The sequence below is a fragment of the Capsicum annuum genome, chromosome 11, assembly GCF_002878395.1.
Source record: "Capsicum annuum cultivar UCD-10X-F1 chromosome 11, UCD10Xv1.1, whole genome shotgun sequence".
Lineage (NCBI taxonomy): Eukaryota > Viridiplantae > Streptophyta > Magnoliopsida > Solanales > Solanaceae > Capsicum > Capsicum annuum.
The window spans coordinates 125,011,244-125,030,347 of record NC_061121.1 but is presented as its reverse complement, the minus strand read 5'-3'; the positions used below and the strand labels follow the sequence as shown (position 1 = coordinate 125,030,347).

Genomic DNA, 19,104 nt, shown 5'->3' with positions numbered 1-19,104 from the left:
TTTTATCTATTAATTCAATTTTTATAGTACTTTTATGTTTTTCCCATCTTTTTAATGGATCTTCACTATATAATTGTTCTAATTTTTTCTTAATTATTTCTATCTTATTTATTGAAAATATAGTTATTTCTGTTTTATTTATCGAAAATACTACTAGTTCAATTGTATCTTCAGTATTTTTTATATTTTCTAACTTTTGTGTAATTTTTTCACTTCCTTTTATCCAATCAGTTTTCTTTCTTATTTTATTATTAACTCTTTTTGCTCTTACTTTCTGTTTACATGGTGTTGTAAACCACCAGTCTGTTCTAGTTATTATATGTGGGTATAATTTATCTAAGAACGGCATTCCTAAAAGTATATCTTTTGATGTTAGTTCATAATTATAAATTTCTTCTATTGTTAATATCTTATCCCATACTTGTATTTTTACATTCCTAGCTTTATAAGTAATTAAGCTTCCTTCATTATTAAATCCTTTAACTATTATTGGTATTTTTAATTTATCTCATTTACTTTCTGGTAAGCAATTATATCTACATAAATTAGCTTCTGCTCCTATATCTATCATAGGCGTATAATATCTACTGTAATATCCTTCTACTACTATCTTCATTAATACATATATTTTCATTTTATGTTAAGGCTCTTCTTCAGAATAATTTTTCTTTGTTATATGTTAAGGTTAATTGTGTATGTTCTATATTATATGGTTTTACTTGGTCTAGCCATTTTATTCCTAATATTATATCTGCTTTTTGCATTTCTTCCTTTACTTCGAATTCTATTTTTCTTTTTCTAACTCCTATTATTATTTTTTTTCTGCTATATTTTTACTATTTATTAAATTTCTTGGTAGATCTGGGCACATATCATTATCAGTTTTTATTTCTTCATTTTTTACTAGATATTTTGCTATATAATTTTTTTCTTGGCCTGTATTTAAGAGTATTAAATATTCTTTTTCATTTATTTTTCCTGTTATGTAATATTGGTTTAAAGTACTTATTGAATTTATTTCATAACCTGTTCTTTTTTATGAGCTTGATGATTCTGGTTTTTCATCAGCTATTCTTTTCGTTGTACTTATTCTATCATTTACTATTTCTAAATTTTATTCTATATCTATGTCTCTATAGCTATAATCATTATAATCTATTATTTTTACAATCTGTTCGAATGGGCTTTCTATTCGTATTTTGTTAATCTTATTTTTTCCTGTTATTTTATGTTTTGTTGTTAATACATATAAATTTTTGCATCTTGCTGTAAATATTTTACTTCATGGGGTTAATTCTATTCCTGATATTTTCCAATATAATACTAGTGATTTATCTATATTTTTATCTATTACCGCTACTGAATAATTTGCACTTATTATAAATTTGAATTTTTGATATATTAGATTTCCTTTTACGGCAGTTATTATGCTTTTTTTATAGGTTTTATAATTCTATCATCTGCTAAATATAATTATATTGGTGTATCTATTCCTTACATAAAACATGCTTTTATTAATATCTCTGTACCTCCAAGGTATACATATTTTATTGAATCTCCTTTACTTTTTATATCATTTATCTCTTTATTAATTATTCTTTTTGTTACTAGTGGTATACTAGCTTTGCCTTTTGCATATCTACAGTCTATTACATGTTCTTTTTGGCATACTACATAATATTCGTCTTTTTTCCTAATAAAAATATTTTTTATTGTTGGTATTTTAAATATTTTTTCTACACTTAAATCTAATTCCTTTCCTTTTATTTCATCAAATATGTTACTGTCAAATATTATTTTTTATTCCGTTCCTTCATCATTTAAATATTCTTCCTTTGTTATTATTTTTATATCTTCTTCAGTCATTTGATTCATCTATTTCACTATCTATTTCGTTATCTGTTTCGTTTTCTGAAATTTCATATATACTATCCTCACTTTCTAATTCATAATCTATATAATCTATCTGCATATATTCTGTATTATCTATTTTTATTTCTGATATTTGTTTATTTTTTAGATTTTTAGATAATTTACAATCTCTAGCTAAATGGCCTAACTTTCCACAATTATAACAAGTACATTCTTTTATAGATTTCTTCTTTCTATATGGTCTTTTGTATTTATAATTTTTTACATAATATCTTTTTCTTGGTTTCTTGTATTTATATTTTGATTTTTTATATTTCTTATATTTCTTATGTCTTTTTATTTTCTTATAATATCTTTCTTCGCATCCAAATTGGGGTGCTATTTTATTTTTGCAACATGCTAAATTTCTTATTAATGTTTTTTCCATTTTTAATTCTTCTCTATATTTTTCACATAAGTTTCTATACCATTGTTGTAAAAATTTTATTCTTGCTCCTAATGTATCTACTATTTTTGCTTCTTCCCAACTTTTTATTACCTTTGAACTAAATGGCTCCGGTAATTTATTAAAATATAATTTTCTTATTTCTTTACTTTCTTCTATATTATATGCTCCTTTATAATAATATTCTTTAAATGCACAAGTATATTCATCTATATAACACATATGCATATTGCATATTGTATCTTTTTCTTCATCTTGTTCTTCTTCTATTGTTGTCATACTATTAAATTCATCTTTTATAGCTGTTTCATATTTTTTTAATAATTCTATAGGTGTTAGTTTAGTTGTTGTTGATGATGTTCCTTCTATAGGTTTATTAGTCCTTAATACTTTTTTTGCTATTTTTAGTTAAATTTGAAAACCATAGTTTTACTGATCCTATTAGTGTTCTTTCTATATATTCTGGTGCATCTGTTATGTTTATATTATTATCTAATAATTGTTTTGTCATATATCCTATCCATAATTGTATTATTTTTTCTGTATCTATTACACAGTGTAGGTCTAAAAAGTTATAATTTTTATTAACTATCTGTTTTGGTGTCCATTTGTCATATTCATTATACTTTTTAAACTTATTCTTATAATATTCAGGTTTTCTTATTTCTGCTGTTTTAGGTATTATATTTTCATCTTCTTTTTTATCAAGAGTATTTATTTATGTGTTGGTACTTTCTAAGTTTTCCTCATTAATTACTTTTTGTTTTTCATTGATTTCTAAATTTTTTGTATTTGTTAATATTTCTGTATATGTTTCACTATCTTCTGAATCATAATTATTTGTCTCTTCAACGTCTATATTATTTATTTCTAATTCTTTGTTTTTTATTTCCAATTTTTCCTTAAATTGATTTATCTCGTTCAGTAATTTTTGTTCTCTATCTTTTTCTTCTTTTTCCTTTTATCTTTGTTCATACAGATCTTTTAACATTTTTAGTTCTTTTTCTAATTCAGCAATCCTACTATTTTTAGTTTCTTCTATTTTTCGTACTTCTTCTGTAGTTTGTTGTTTTATTTTTTCTATTTCCTTTTTCCTATCTATTTCTTCATTTTCTCTTTCTATTCTTACCATTGCTGTCAATTTATCTTCTAATTTTAATTCTTCTTTTTCTAACATTAGATATAAATGTTCACCTATTTTCTTATAGCTTCTTCCTAGATTAGAAAATACTATTTTTATTTTTAATCATTCGTGATTTTCATATATTTTTTCATCTATTATAAATTCTTCTTTGTTTATTTTATTGTGAATAGTTCATGTTGATATATATATTCTAAACTGTCTATTTGTGATTCTAATTTTGATATTTCATCTTTTTGTGTATTTATTGAATTTTCACTAACTCCGGCAAATATATTATAATGTAGTCTTTCTATTCTTATTTTTAATTCCTTACGTTTTTCAGAAATAATTTGTTTTAATTCTTTGTATTTTTGCACTTTATTCATTTAAACCATATTTATAATATCTTGGTGGATATCTAAATCTAATTTTATCATAATTAGGTGGTATGTGTCTCATTCTCCTAGATTTTAAATGGATTATTAATTTTGCTTCAATACTAGATATTAATGTAATTAGGTAGGCTAATCTTTGTGGGTTTTCTTTTGTTTTATTTAGACTTGTATATTCTGAATAATTACTAATTAAAGATTCTTTAATTTTTCTAAAAACTTCTCTATTTTTAAATGGTCTTCTCATAATTAATTCAATAAACATATATAAATTTTCTCATATCTAACATATATCTCACTGCTTTACTTTTTAAATAACTAGGCTCTGATACCATTTGTAGGGGAGGTGCGGATATAGGCGGATAACTAACTTATGAAATAGATTTAGGCTTAGTATTGGACATAGAATATATGACAATACTCGATATGAAAAGGCCCGTTAATAGGCCCAACATTACAATCTTATTTTTTGTTTAAATTGCTCCCTCTGTTTCAAACTGATCGGCATGTTTTGACTTGACATGAAATTTAAAAAAATTAAAAAGACTTCTAAATTTATCTAGTCTCTCTATCTTATCTCTGAGGTAGAGGTATGGACTTCATAAACTTATCCTCTCCAGACCCCACTTGATGGGATTATACTGGGTATGTTGTTGTTGTTATTGTTGTAAAGAAGATTTCTAAATCTTATGTACCTAAATTAAAAATATACATATGCACCAAATATCCTTTAATCTTGTGGTCATAAACATATCATATGGAAGTTGAAATTAAAGAGTTACAAAAAGGGGAAGATTCGTTCTTTTCTAAACGAACTAAAAAAGGTAGGTCAAACATACTAAAATGAAATATGTATATTTTATTCTTAAAAAATAAATTAATTATTAATATTTGTAGGTAAACACAATCAAAATGATAATGAGCATAACACTTTGCAATAAGTTGTCTTTTCTATTTCTATAAAACTAAATAATAACTTATAACTTGTATAAGTTGTCACGACTAACATTGAAAGATTATGTAACTTAATATTAATTTTAACAATATTATGGTAGACACAAATATTGAATTAAATAACAAACGTTCAAGTACAAATTTTAATATGTTAAAAAAATATATCCCTCCTTTAAATTAAATATATTAACCTAAACATATCGTAAACTTGAAGCATGTTCAAATTGTGGGTGTACATAATTAAATGAGATGACATATTATATGTTCCTAATTTAACTATCTAGTAAACGTTTGTGTGACTTTAAATATAATTTTTCTTTAAATTTAAAATTATTCTCCCTAGTTGATTTGAGGATATCATTTTAATTTATATTTAATTTAAAATTATTAACTAAATATATAAATTATGAACCAAACTTATCACTTAAACTAATTTAAGGGTTAACAAATTATATTTTTAAAATTACTTATAGATATTGTGAAAAAATTCAACTTGAAATTATTTTCAAATAGTGTGAATTGTGAATCGATGAATGCCTTTTAGATATTAATTTATATCTTTTTTATTTTATATTTTTTATTTTCTTTATTACTCTACTAAATAATTAATTTGTAGGTAGTCAAATTTACAAAGAAAAAACTAAATTGTGTGTTTGTGGACATTTCATTAGAATAAAACAAAATTAAAATTTCACCACTTGAAAAAGTAAATTGAAATAAGCATTTTCTATTAGTATTGACAAAAACATTTATGATAAGTTGTGAAGGAAATTGTTGGCCACATGAGATATTTTACATCTTGGAATATGATGGACATTTATAAAAAGTAGTAACAAAGTTTGAAGTTTACATAATAAGCACACAATCAAATTTTTTATTTGAAATGACAATAATACACTTGATCGTCCCACATCTTCACTTTTTCATATAATATTAGATAGGCAATGCCCGTGCTTAGCACGTGCCCAATAATATGCTTAGATGCTAATGAACTCAATTTATTTTTAAAAATATTGAAAAGAATTCCATTCATGACTATATATGATAAATTATTTTGTAAAATAAGATAAAATTCAATAAATGAGTATGAGTATCGAAATTGTATTCAGTATCGAGTATCAAGTATCTAAATGACATTCATGACTATCAAAATGGTATTTAGTATCAGAGTATAAAAATGGTATTAGAAAAGAACGGATTACAACATTGTTTGTTACAATTACTCTCTCATAAAGTTTAGACAATCAGAATAAGGAGGTATATTTTCTATCATACTATTCCACTAAAAGTACAGATTTTGTATGCATCTATATAAGAAATAAGTCGACACAATCCGAACTAGGGCCTAGTCGTGTTGGGCATCTCAAGTCCGGCTCGGACTGGAGACCGTCCCCAAAACCCAACCATAACTACCCTGTACCCTATATTGGATGAATTTCAAATATATAACAAAAGAGAACAATTATAATTGAAAGACATTTAATAAAGCTCAAAACCACAACTATCCAAACATCCAACCAAGCATCCCAATTTTATCAGTCCTAATACCAATGCCAAGGTTGACACCAATACGGAAATCGTCCATGCCTATAGTAGTCACACAAAGCTTCTAACTGAAATCCAAGAACATCCGATCGGGATATGCCCCCGACCATAGCCAAAACCAAAGTCCAAAAAATAAACTAAAATATGAAAAGAAGACTATAGTATGAAATGGAGTCTTTCGGAGTGTGGAAGCTCACCACTTTAGTCCAACTCAAAACTGTTCTTGAAGACCAAGTCACTGAGCAGGAAGAGGAGTATGGCCGATTCCTGCATCACGTGGGGATACAGCACCCAAAGATAGGTTAACAGATGAATGATAGCATGTACTCAGGATTAAGGATAAAATAATACCATTATTCAAAACCAAAGTAAGTAACCATATGCAACCATATCCATACATATATATAAATATCATATCGAGAAAGAAAACTGGGTGTAGTATGCATTTAAAACCTTTAACCTGGGATTGTGTAGCTCTCCCATCAGAAATCTACCCATGGGCTATATAGGTTCAGTTCCCCTGCTGAAAGGGCCCCGGTGCATGTTAGCCACACGAATCAGATAAAAACCTGGTATGACTAGTAAATCTCCCAAAATATAAGTGTAACATGATGCACAGGTCACCAAGACCAATCTCACATCAGCAAACGTAAGTTTCCAATTTTTGTCCCCCTCCCCCAAAACTGCTACCTTCCACGGCCTTACTAACACATCCTTCTTTAATCTCATATTAAAACCATTCACACATAAACAACCAATTACCAAGGAGTCTTATTTATTAGGAATTAACTATTCGTATCGTTATATCAAACTAGAGCTTGCAAGTCTATTCATTTACACCATACCAAATCCATTAAACCAAATTGACTCTAAAGTTTTTATTTAAATCAATACCATGGACACCAAGCCCTTTTCAATCCATTTAAAACCATTTAAACCAATTTAGGTTCCATAATCATACTATGAAATGCAAAGTTTTCAATAACAGTCAAACTATGTCATAAAAGTATTCTCATTGGCATTTTAACAAACATGTTGAGGGCATATAGTTTTCAAAACCAAAACTAAGTACCAATTGACTATTCCCATAAAACCACATGTTCAAACCATCATTACAACATGAAAACCATAAGAAAAATATGGGAAAACATTATTCAACCAAAACCCTCAACATATACTTCAAAACCCAAAATAATACCACAACAATGCCATGCATATCATTCATTAAAACATGTTTTTAGTTGAACTAACAATGAGGGAGGAGTAACATACCTTAGAAAACAAGGAAGACCAAGAGAAACCATCTTTAAGAGCCTTAATTGATTGCTTTGAAGAAAACCCTAGCCTCTTCTTGAACCTAAAGCTTGAGAGAGATTTGAGAGTATTTAGAGAGTGTGATTGAGAATGGGAGGTTAATGAAGCTCCAAAAGATATTTTAGGTCATGGGGTCAAAAAGAGTTATTAGGGGAAATGTACAGAATACCCCCAACTTAAACTGTAAAATTTCCGCAGGAGGGTATGGTTTGCACCCCTCACTCGTACCCACATCATACAAGTGGTACCTTCCACTCGTACCTTGATAAAAAAGTTGGACACCATATTTTGTCCAACATACGACTCCAAGGCCCCAACACGTGACCAGACCATACGACTAGTATGGTCCAGTCGTACCCTAGGCAGAATCTAAAGGGATTGACACTGGAAAAAATGCGATTACACCTTACCACTCGTACCCTATCCTCACGGCTCTTAGTGAGCCACTTATACTTAAAGCCAAGTCAAGTTACTAAGTTTCAAATTAAGTGAAGGACCAAGCCAACGAACCGTCACCAAATGATACGACCCATAACCACCAAGTCATAACCACAACTGAAACCTAACCACCAAATATTGGACAACTTATGAGTTGGGTAACCTGACCCGTACCCACAACATACGACATATATGGTGAGTGGTATGATCAACAGAAGGCTCAAACTCATAAAATTTTGCAAGGGCCAGAACCCAGGGTATTTTAATTCTCCCCCACTTGGATTGTTTATCCTCGAATGATGGAACAAGGCAGTACCAGCATGATTAAATCCCCAAACACCCCTACACTTACCTATGAGACAAAAAATATAGATATCAAGGAATCAATCTTTCCTTTAACAATGTTTGAAAACAAAGACGTTAGGAAGAACACATACCTTCCGCACTAAATCTGGAGCCAAAAATAGGAATTGCTACTGGGACTTCATGTCCTCTTCAGCTTCCCATGTAGCCTTTTCCATCTTGTGGTTCCTCCACAGAACATTTACCGAGGCCACATCCTTGGTTCGCAATCGATGAACCTGACGATCCAAGATCTTAACCAGGATCTTTTCATAAGATAGAGAATCCAAAATACAATATCCTTGACTGGTACAATTTAAGACGGATCACCTATACACTTCCTCAGCATAGAAACATGAAGTACCTGGTGAATGGAGCTCAAACTATAGGGCAACTCCAACTCATATGAAATATTGCCAACCCTTCTCAAAATTATGTAAAGACCATATATGGGGGACTAAGCTTCCCCTTCTTCCCAAACCGCATCACTTCCTTCATAGAAGATATCTTTAAGAACACCCTATCTCCAACCTCAAATTCTAAGTCCCTTTGCCTCACATTTGCATAGGACTTGTGGCAACTTTGGGTAGCCTTAAGCCTATCCCGAATCACCTTTACCTTTTCTATAGCTTGGTGAACCAAATCTGCTCCGAACATGTCCCCCTCACCAACCTCGAACTACCTAATAAGAGACTTACACCTCCTTTCATACAACACTTCAAATGGAGCCATCCTAATGCTAAATTGGTAGGCATTATTGTATGTAAATCCTACCAGATTAAAATGCTCAACCCAACTACCACCATAGTCAATCGCGCAAGCCCGAAGCATATCCTCCAATAGCTGAATAGTTCTTTCAATTTTTCCATTCGGCTCTGGGTGAAAAGCAGTACTAAGACTCACCTTGGTCCCCAAACCTTCTGAAATGACAACTAAAAGTGATATGAAAACTGCATACCGCGATCGGAGATGATAGAAATAGGTGCCCCATGCAAATTCACAATTTCTTGGTGGTACAACCTTACATAATCTTTATCTGAGAAGTTAGTTCTCACTGGCAAAAAGTGAGCTAACTTTGTCATCCTATCCATGATGAACCAAAAAAAATCAAACTGATTCTGAGATCGAGGAAGACTGGTAATGAAATCCATGTTCATTACTTCCCACTTCCATTCAGGCAACTCAATTTTTTAATACCCTATGGGTCTGACAGTCCAAAGAATCATAGCATGAGTGCAACCAATACATCCCAATATGATATTAAAATTCACCGTATCTAACTTAAATAAGTCCACCACAGTGTCTTTACTACCAATAGATACCACACACACCCTATAAACTCTTCTAGCAATCATAGAGTCACTACCAGGGTTGAAATAGAAAAAGGATTTGAAACACACTCTAGACCAAAATCAAAATACACAACCATAAATGCGGTCACATAAGTGAGAGAGAAACTCAGATCAAGTAAATAGTACATACCACAAGAAAAGAATTTCAACATACCATTCACGACATTAGGTGATGCCTTGGACTCCTAGCGAGTAATGAGAGCATAAAGATGATTGTGACCAGTGTTGGAACTAGATGGTGCACCCTTTGGTGTCAGAGTTGATGATGAAGCAACTAAAACCTTGTTCACCCCAGAAGCAACCTTATCCGCTAGATAGTTCTTAATCATGTGCCCTGATTGACCACAGCTGAAATACTTATCCTTTTCTTCTTTATAATAACCCTGATATAATCTACTACAAACCCTGCAGAGAGGATATGATAGAGCTGAGTGGGGCCTACTAGCCTAAGTTGGGCATGTTGTTCCCTGAATTTGTCCCCACTTTAGAAATGCCTGTCACCAAATGACTTTGGGTAGGGATCACTAGCCATCGAGTAAGACCTAGAATTGCCCTACTTCTTCTTGGGCCACTTCTCTCCCTCCCTGCCACTCTGTTATTATCCATCACCTGCTCGAAGAACCTAAACTTCTTGTGTTGCCTCTTCCCTATCTCAGCCTGCTTTTTCTTCTCTTTCTCTACCTTCTGTATGTACATAACCAACCTAAGGATATCTATACCCTCGATCAACAAAACATCCTTACTCTCCAAAATCAAATCTTTGGATAACCCAGAAGTGAACTTCCTCATTCTAGCTCTCATGCTAGAAACCATCTCCGAATCATACCGAGACAGCTGGTGAAACTTCAAGGCATACTTCTGGACTGACATCTTGTCTTGCCTCATATTAACAAACTTTTCATTCTTTGCTTCCCTTAAATCCTGAGGAAAGAAGCAGTCCAAGAAAGCATTAAAGAAATCCTCCTACAAAGATGACTCAACATTGTCACCCCCTTGACTAATCCCATTCTTTGTACCATTAGTAAGCCACATCTTTTAGCTGGTAGGCGGCAAACTCCATGGCTTCTACATTAGTGGTATGCATAACCCGAAAGATCTTTTCTATCTCATCCAAAAAATATTGAGGCTCATCCTCTACCTTAACATCAGTAAAGGTCAGAGGGTTCAACCTCATGAACTAGACAAACTTTGTGGCCTTAGAAGATGGAGTAACAGATGAACTACGCTCAGCCTGAGAAGCTACCAACTGCACCAATATATAGATAGACTGATGAAACTCAGCATTAGTCATATTGGCTTGAGGAGATAGAGAAAGATTGAAGAGAGACAGTGGTAGTCCAGGAACACAATCAAGAACTGGACCCTTAGACTGGGTTTAGAGCCCATAAGTACAATGGGTCCCATCAACATTGTCCTCAGGTAGGACAAAGGAGTTTCTGTAAGCTTCAGATCATCGAAGAGGCATGATCTGAAAAGCGAACAAATAGGGATTAGAGGAAAATTTAGGATCTTAGATCTACGACTTAAAAATAGAACACATGAAACAGAAACATTCCTAAATGTCTGGTAGCCTCACTCTTATGAGTGTGGCACGCTACACACCCTTAAAAGAGACTCTACTCGACATAGCTTTGTGGACTCTCAATTGACCATGAACCTAGGGCTTTGATACCAATCTGACATGATTCAAACCAGGGCCTAGTCATGTCGAGCATCTCAAGTCCAAAGGATTGGAGACCACCCCTAATACCCAACTATAACTGCCCTATACCCAACTATAATTGCCCTATACCCTATGTCGGATAAATTCTAAACATATAACAAGATAGAACAATTATAATTGAAAGACATTTAATAAATCTCAAAACCATAACTACCCAAACATTTAACCTCCAAATAGTATTAGCCCCAATACCAATGCCAATGTTGACACCAATACCGACACCGCCCATGCCCATAGTAGTCACACAAAGCCTCTAACTGAAATCGAATAACATCCGATTGGGACATTCCCCCAACCATAGCCAAAACCAAAGTCCAAGAAATAAACTAAAATATGAAAAGAAGACAATAGTATGAAATGAATATTTCAGAGTGAAATCTTACCACTTTTCTCCAACTTAAAATTGTTCTCAAAGTAGTCACTGAGCAAGAGGAGTTGTATCGTCGATTCTTGCATCATATGGGATACAGGGCACGAAGACGGATTTGTAGGTGAACGGTAGCATGTACTCAGGAGTAAGGATAAAATAATTTCATTATTCAAAACCAAAGTAAATAACCATATGCAACCACATCCATAAAAATAAATGTATACCATGTCGGGAAAGAGAATCTGGTTTAGCATGCATTTAAAACCTTTAACCTGGTATTGTATAGCTCTGTCATCTTAAATCCACCCATGGGCTATATGATTTCAGCTCCCCCTGCTGAAATGGCCCCGACGTGTGTTAGTTGCATGAACTAGAGAAAAACCTAATATGACTAATACATCTCCCAAAATATAAGTGTGACATGATGCACATGGTCACCAAGACTAACTACATATCCGCAAACATGAGTTTCCAGTTTTGGTCCCTCAGAGACTGCCACCTTCCACGGCCTTGCTAACACATCCCCCTTTGAGCCTATTTTAAAACCATTCACACACAACTAACTAACTACCAAGGAGTATTATTTATTAGGCATTAACCATTGGTATCGTCATACCAAACTAGAGCTTGCAAGTCTATCCATTTACACCATACCAAAGCCACTAAACCAATTTGACTTTAAAGTTTTCATTTAAACAAATACCATGGACACCGAGACCTTTCCAATCCGTTTAAAACCATTTAAACCAATTTAGGTTCCATAACAATATTATGCAATGAAAATTTTTTGATAATAGTCAAACTCTGTGATAAAAGTATTCTCATTGGCATTTTAACAAACATGTTGAGGGCATATAGTTTCCAAAACCAAAATCAAGTACCAATTGACCATTACCATAAAACCACATGTTCAAATCATCATTACAACCTGAAAAGCATAAGAAAATTATGGGAAAACATTATTCAACCAAGAACAACCAAAACCCCCTACATATACTTCAAAACCCAAAATAATACCATAATAATGCTATGAAAATCATTCATTAAACTATGATTTTAGTTGAAATAACAATGAGGGAGGAGTAACATGTCTTAGACGACAAGAAAGACGAAGAGGAACCACCCTTAAGAGTCTTAATTGATTACTTTGAATAAAACCCTAGCCTCTTCTTGAATCCAAAGCTTGAGAGAGATTTGAGAGTGTTTGATTGAGAATAAGAGATTAATAAAGCCCCAAAAGATGTTTTAGGTCATGGGGTCATAAGGAGTTATTAGGAGAAATATCCAAAATACCCCCAACTTAAACTATAAAATTTCTACAGGAGGGTATGGTTTGGACCCCTCACTCATACCCACATCATACGAGTGGTACCTTCTACTCGTACCTTGGTAAAAAAGTTGGACACCATATTCTGTCCAACATACGACTCTAAGGTCCCAACTGGTGAACCATATGACTAGTATGGTCCAGTCGTACCCTAGGCCGAATTCAAAGTTATTAACACTGGACAATATATGATTACACCTTATTACTTGTACCCTATCCTCACAGCTCTTAGTGAGACACTCATACTCAAAGCTAAGTAAAGTTACTAAGTTTCAGATTAAGTGAAGGGCTAACCCAACGAACTATCACCAAACTATATGACCCGTACCCACCAAGTCATAAGCACAACAGAAACCTGATCATCACACACTGGACAACTTATGAGTTGGGTAACCTGACCCATACCCACGCTATACAACACATGTGGTGAGTCGTATATTCAACAGAAGGCTCAAACTCACTAAATTTTGCAAGGGCCAGAACCTAGGGTGTTTGGTATGTACTTCTTTTTTATATTCAAAGCATATCCTCTCCAACCAAATAATGCAAATGATACATAGAGGAATGCTAAAACATAAATTAGAAATTTGTGTTATTTATCTACTATGCAAAATAAAGTCTGTCAGTTCTTTGAGTCATTTCACATAAGCATCAGCTACATAAATAGATACTTTTCTTCTGTATCATATCATAAATCAAATAGATTATTGTTGTTGCAGTTCAAGTCCAACCAAAACAAGCGACTTTTATGAGGACTCTAATTTTTCAAAATTTCATGATCAAGTCAAATTTCAATGCCCAGCTTGCTTCTGCATATAATATTCCCACAGACTAATATTAGTACAGATAATTTTCACAACCAAATCAAAACATATATATATAAGAATCATCTAAGCTTTGAAACAGTGGAGCCTAAAACATATATTTTCTACGCTTTTTTTCAATTGTGTCAAAGCTAAAACAAACCATTAAACTTGAATAAAGTAATCGCTTCACCAAGTCTACATTGTATTATGTTTGAAGGTTATGCTGATAAAAATAATCTTTTATAAGTTCTACCTTTAAAGAAAAGACTTCACATAAATTTGGACAGAGGAAGTAACGTCTTTTCATATTTAAAGAGTTTATCAATCAGCTTATCTATCGATATCTCATATCCATAACTTGTATCAAAATCCTCTATTATTTTGTAATTTTGTGAGCCTTGATATTAATTTTGGTATATGCATGGGAAAAAAAAGAATAATAAACATTTTATCTAATTCAACCATCAAAATTAGTCAAAAGATTTGATTACGAACCTTTCACTGGGTATGCTATTGTATTTGATTATGAATCTTGCTTTTCTTGATAATAATATATTCTAGCCTCCATGATGAAGTTAGCTAGGAACCTCATATTCTGTACAGAAAGTTTGTTAAAGGTATAAATCAAATAACTTTATTAAGTGTTCAAAGGTTTATATTGGGACATAATTACAAAATAATACTTGAAAGTTAGACACAACTTTAATGATGGTAAGCAACATTCCAGTATTTAGAACATGATAAACTTTCATTAATAATGAACTAACCAACAGACATTAACTTGAGGTTGAGAATAGCAATTCAGTAGTACAAAACATGTTTGAGGGTGTTTCCACATGCAGACATTGTTATGGATACATTTTATACACGTACATAGTCTCAGTGATGGAAGATTATAAGAAAATTGTGTATTATTCTACAGCGGATAGAATTTGTTATCTAGACACTCAACTTGTAGTCACCCTACTTATTTTTTTTGGTTGCTTGATATCATCCTAAGAAATAAAATTTGATATGTAATCATAATAAGGATATAATAGTTTATTACTTCAGTATAACTTCATCCAAAGGCAACCAATGAGAGAAACAGGCAATCAGTACCAACATGTTTCCAAAAACTTCCAAACAACACAGAAGTGCAAAAATTTACATTTTACTGTTAAAGTAATTCTCAAGAACCTAAATTTAGAGTACACTTATATTAATATCGAGTGAAAATTTCAACACATAAAATCACCGAAAGAATAAATCACAAATTATCTATTTATATTGTGGGGATCAGAATATCAACTAAAATAGAAAAATATTGAGTAATCATGATATGAGCTTGGTTAGATTGAAGCCCAAAGAAAGGTATGAAAAAATAAATACACAAGGTCACTAGCAATCAAGAAGGGTACTTGTGGGTTATTACTTGTAATAGGCTATTTGTGAAAAGGCAAGGAGTATAAATAGTTTCCTTAGCTATTTTCTTTACTTAAATTCTTGATATTTAGTAACTCTAGGTTAGGATAGTAATTGAGTTCAATTTCAATTGTTAGCTTGGATCGAGTGATTAGGATGGATTCCCGAATTGCTTGTGTTATATTCTTCAATTGATTGATCATCGAGTTATCATATTGTGAACTCAATTTTTTGCATTTGGTTGAGTTCTCTTTCTCTCTTGGTTTAATTATTGTTAAGTTGAGCATTTCTTTCTTCACTTCTCATCTCTTATTTCTCAACTATCCTTTAATTTTATTATTTAATTCTACGTATTCGATATCAGTTGTAGTCACTCAATTAAGGTCATTATCAAATCATAATGACAATACCACACATACATTGATCACACATATAGTCAATTAGAAATAAATATTGTATGAGTGAAGAACCTCTGAAAAAGAAAAATAATTACAATATATAATTATTTGGTTGTCTCAACATACTATCAATCACTCCAGGTGAATCAGTATACACTTTTTCATAGTAGTTAGAAACAATTATATCAATGACATATCTCCAAAGTACTTGGACGAAACAACATTGAAAAGGAGAAATGAAACACCTCATTGTTTCAGATCCAACTTCTTAAAATGGAAAAACAATTAATAAGATTTCCAGCATTCTAGAATTGAACGGAATGATGGAGCTTACTATATGTAAGAAAAGTTCAATATCTTACTAAGCTCACTTGTTATTTTAATGGATTTTGCACAAGAACCAAGGCGTTGGCATGTCTACCTAGTAAGACCTTGGCCTTTAATAGTAGACCGAATTTTGTACAAGAACTAAGCTTTGACATGTGTACCAAGTAAGAACTTTAACAGTTTGATTTTTCAGTCGTAACTCTAGGTAAAGTGAAAAAAAATTTTCCAGCAATATTTAGCATATCTTATCAAGTACTTCAAGTCAAAACACTTATAATAGGAACTTTAGTGCACCGACTGGCTCTTTTTTTTTCTAAATCTATCGCATTTGATTGTATTGGTATATGCCACATGAAAAGAGACGAAAAGAGAACCGAGACAATGCGGATATGTATGAACTTAAGGAATCAACATGTAAGAGGTAGAACTGATATTGAAATTTTAAATGTACACTTATTTGTCATTGGTTAGAGTACAATTTAAGTTGTTTTATCAGTAGTTTTTATCACATATTGGAATGTTCCTTGACTCCTTTGTCTATCTAATTAAATAAGTTACCTTCTTTATTCTTCCTTTCATTGTTTGAAGTTATATAACCAATGATTTTCCATACCTTGTCTCTCATCTACTCTTATAATGTCCAAGCTTGTTACTGTCTATGCAAGACGACAAGACCTAATGCTTTGTATGGAAATTTTTTGGAGAATAAAATACATAGTAAATGAAAGTTTCTTCAATTATAGCAAATGAAAAAACATTTATAGATGGCAATTTCTATATTTGGAGGGTCTTTGCAGATAGAAATAGAAAATTAAGATTTCTCTAGGAAGCAAGAAATAACTTTTAGAGTATACTACTTATCGATCCCAACAAATCAAACCTAAGTATGTCTCTATTTTACATACATTAAAAGAAACACCATCAAAAAATTTTGACTTAGAAGTAAATAGAATATCAACAAAATATTTTACCCAAACTATTAAATGGTAGCTCAACCATGATGCAGATGAAGCTTACTATATTTCTATCAAGAAAATAAAATCCATGAAGTAAGTAACTTTAGTCATCTTTTTAAACAATACATTTTTTAGCTAGATATCACGCATAGTTGTTTGTCACAAATGTTAAGAGATTCAAAATTTCTTGTATTTTATATGGGTTATATTATAGCATAAACTTTACCACAAATATTATTTTTTCTAAAGGTATAATTAACTAAAACCCTCCAAACCTATGTAAGATTGTAGTAAGAAGCAGTAAAAGAACAAAGAAGAATCACCGCTAAAAAAACACCATACACGACGCCTGAAATAATTACAAGCATGTTAAAAATCAAATTTGCTTATAAAGGATAAAAATAATTTGAAATAAAGTTAGCAAAAAACTTGATCAAGCCTTTGAACAATAAACTTAGTATATGAAATGCATTTTATAAATATATAATCACTCACACGCTCAATCATAACTATCAATCTAATAGCATGGAACAACCCCTATATAAATTTAGAAATCAATGATGGAACATTAATTGCACAATATCAAATCCAAGGACCAATTATCTTTTACGAAGCAAATTAACAGATTGCTGAAAATGCTATAAAACTATTATAAGGAGAGTATTAATAAGAGAGAAAGAGGATAGCAATTGAGAGAAAAAAAAAGAGAAAGAATACTTAGAACTCAATTTCCTCTACAATCACGTTAACCAAAAACTTAACCCCTTTTTATAATTTCTTCAAAATAATAATTTTTCAATATAATCAAATACGGATGACTCCAACAGATTGCCACGAAGAGTCTCTAAAATCTCAATCAGCAAATACCCCATTTTGTACAATTCTTTGATTTTTCATTTTCAAATTTTCTCTATTTTTTTATTAGGAATTACCTGAAAAGATTCTGGTGATAATGGAGAACTTCCAAAAAAAAAAAAAAAGCAAGTGACAGAGAGATCTTTGTGGAACCTAATAGAATTTTAATTCTAACTTCTATATAAAGAAATAACTTTTCTTTCTTTTTCACTTAGTTGTGCTTGGCCACATATATGTTAAAATAGAATCTAATATTGGTTAAGAACAAACATACCTTTTCAATGGAGTATAGAATTAAGAATTATTCCTCGTACTTGATCCTTATCGTCAGTTTGTCACTCTAGTGCACATAGCTTATTGAATTCAAAATAAAATTAATAAAAATTGAGAGAAAACCAAGAAATCAATGAAGAGCTCACCAGAAATTGGAAATTAGAAATTAAAAGAGAGATTTTTGGGAGAACTGAGAAGACAAAATGGTTGGGAGAAGGCTAGAAAAGTAGAAAGATAGATGAATTCTGAACATAAAAGAGAGGAGAAAAATCAAAGAAGAGGATTTGCAGAAAGAATATAAAGAGAGAATTATGAGACATTTATGTTGATTACTCTATTCTGTAAATAGAATGGATCTGGATAGTTCTCTATAGTTCTAGTGCAACTGAAGTATCATGGAGTAAAATTACATTTACACCCTTGATCATCCTAATCCTCATCTTTTTATATAGTAATAATAGTAAAAATATAATAAGATTTATATTTCAAATCATAATTGATAAGACTATCTTGAAAAAAAAAATTAAATAAAAGACCTAATTGGGCCTAATTTATTGAATAAAGATGCAGTATGTACAAAGGAAGAGACCAAGTCCCGACCCAGTCCAATAACTAAAGAACAAAATGAGAAAAGGAAAGAACATAACCCAGATATTTTTTGGTCATCAAAAAGGAAAGAAATAATCCACTAGAATGTCCATTCTCTACATCTCTAGTTGAGCTAAATTTTAGGTTGAGAATGAACCTGGTAATTTTCTTTGATCTCCTCATCACCTCAATAGATTCTTGTAGCAAGATGCAAACTACAACTCTTATTTTACAGCTTAGGCGAGCTGCAATATGATGCTTAATCGATCAATTGCAAGGTTATGAAGAATAGTCAAACAT

General features: G+C 31.4%; 1 long non-coding RNA gene across 4 annotated transcripts; it reads right to left on the bottom strand.

Moving 5' to 3' along the window:
* Nucleotides 1–5,982: 5,982 nt before the first annotated feature.
* On the bottom strand, nt 5,983–18,634 carry LOC107852843. 4 transcript variants are annotated; one of them, XR_007046822.1, is made up of 5 exons: nt 18,218–18,634; nt 14,499–14,598; nt 11,884–12,206; nt 7,604–7,694; nt 5,983–6,598 (listed from the first exon to the last, which is right to left on the bottom strand). It is a non-coding gene; the product is annotated as an uncharacterized LOC107852843 (long non-coding RNA). The 4 variants fall into 4 exon arrangements; XR_007046824.1 differs by having other exon boundaries at nt 7,604–7,688; XR_007046823.1 differs by lacking the exon at nt 11,884–12,206 and having other exon boundaries at nt 7,604–7,688; nt 18,218–18,617.
* Nucleotides 18,635–19,104: the final 470 nt, after the last annotated feature.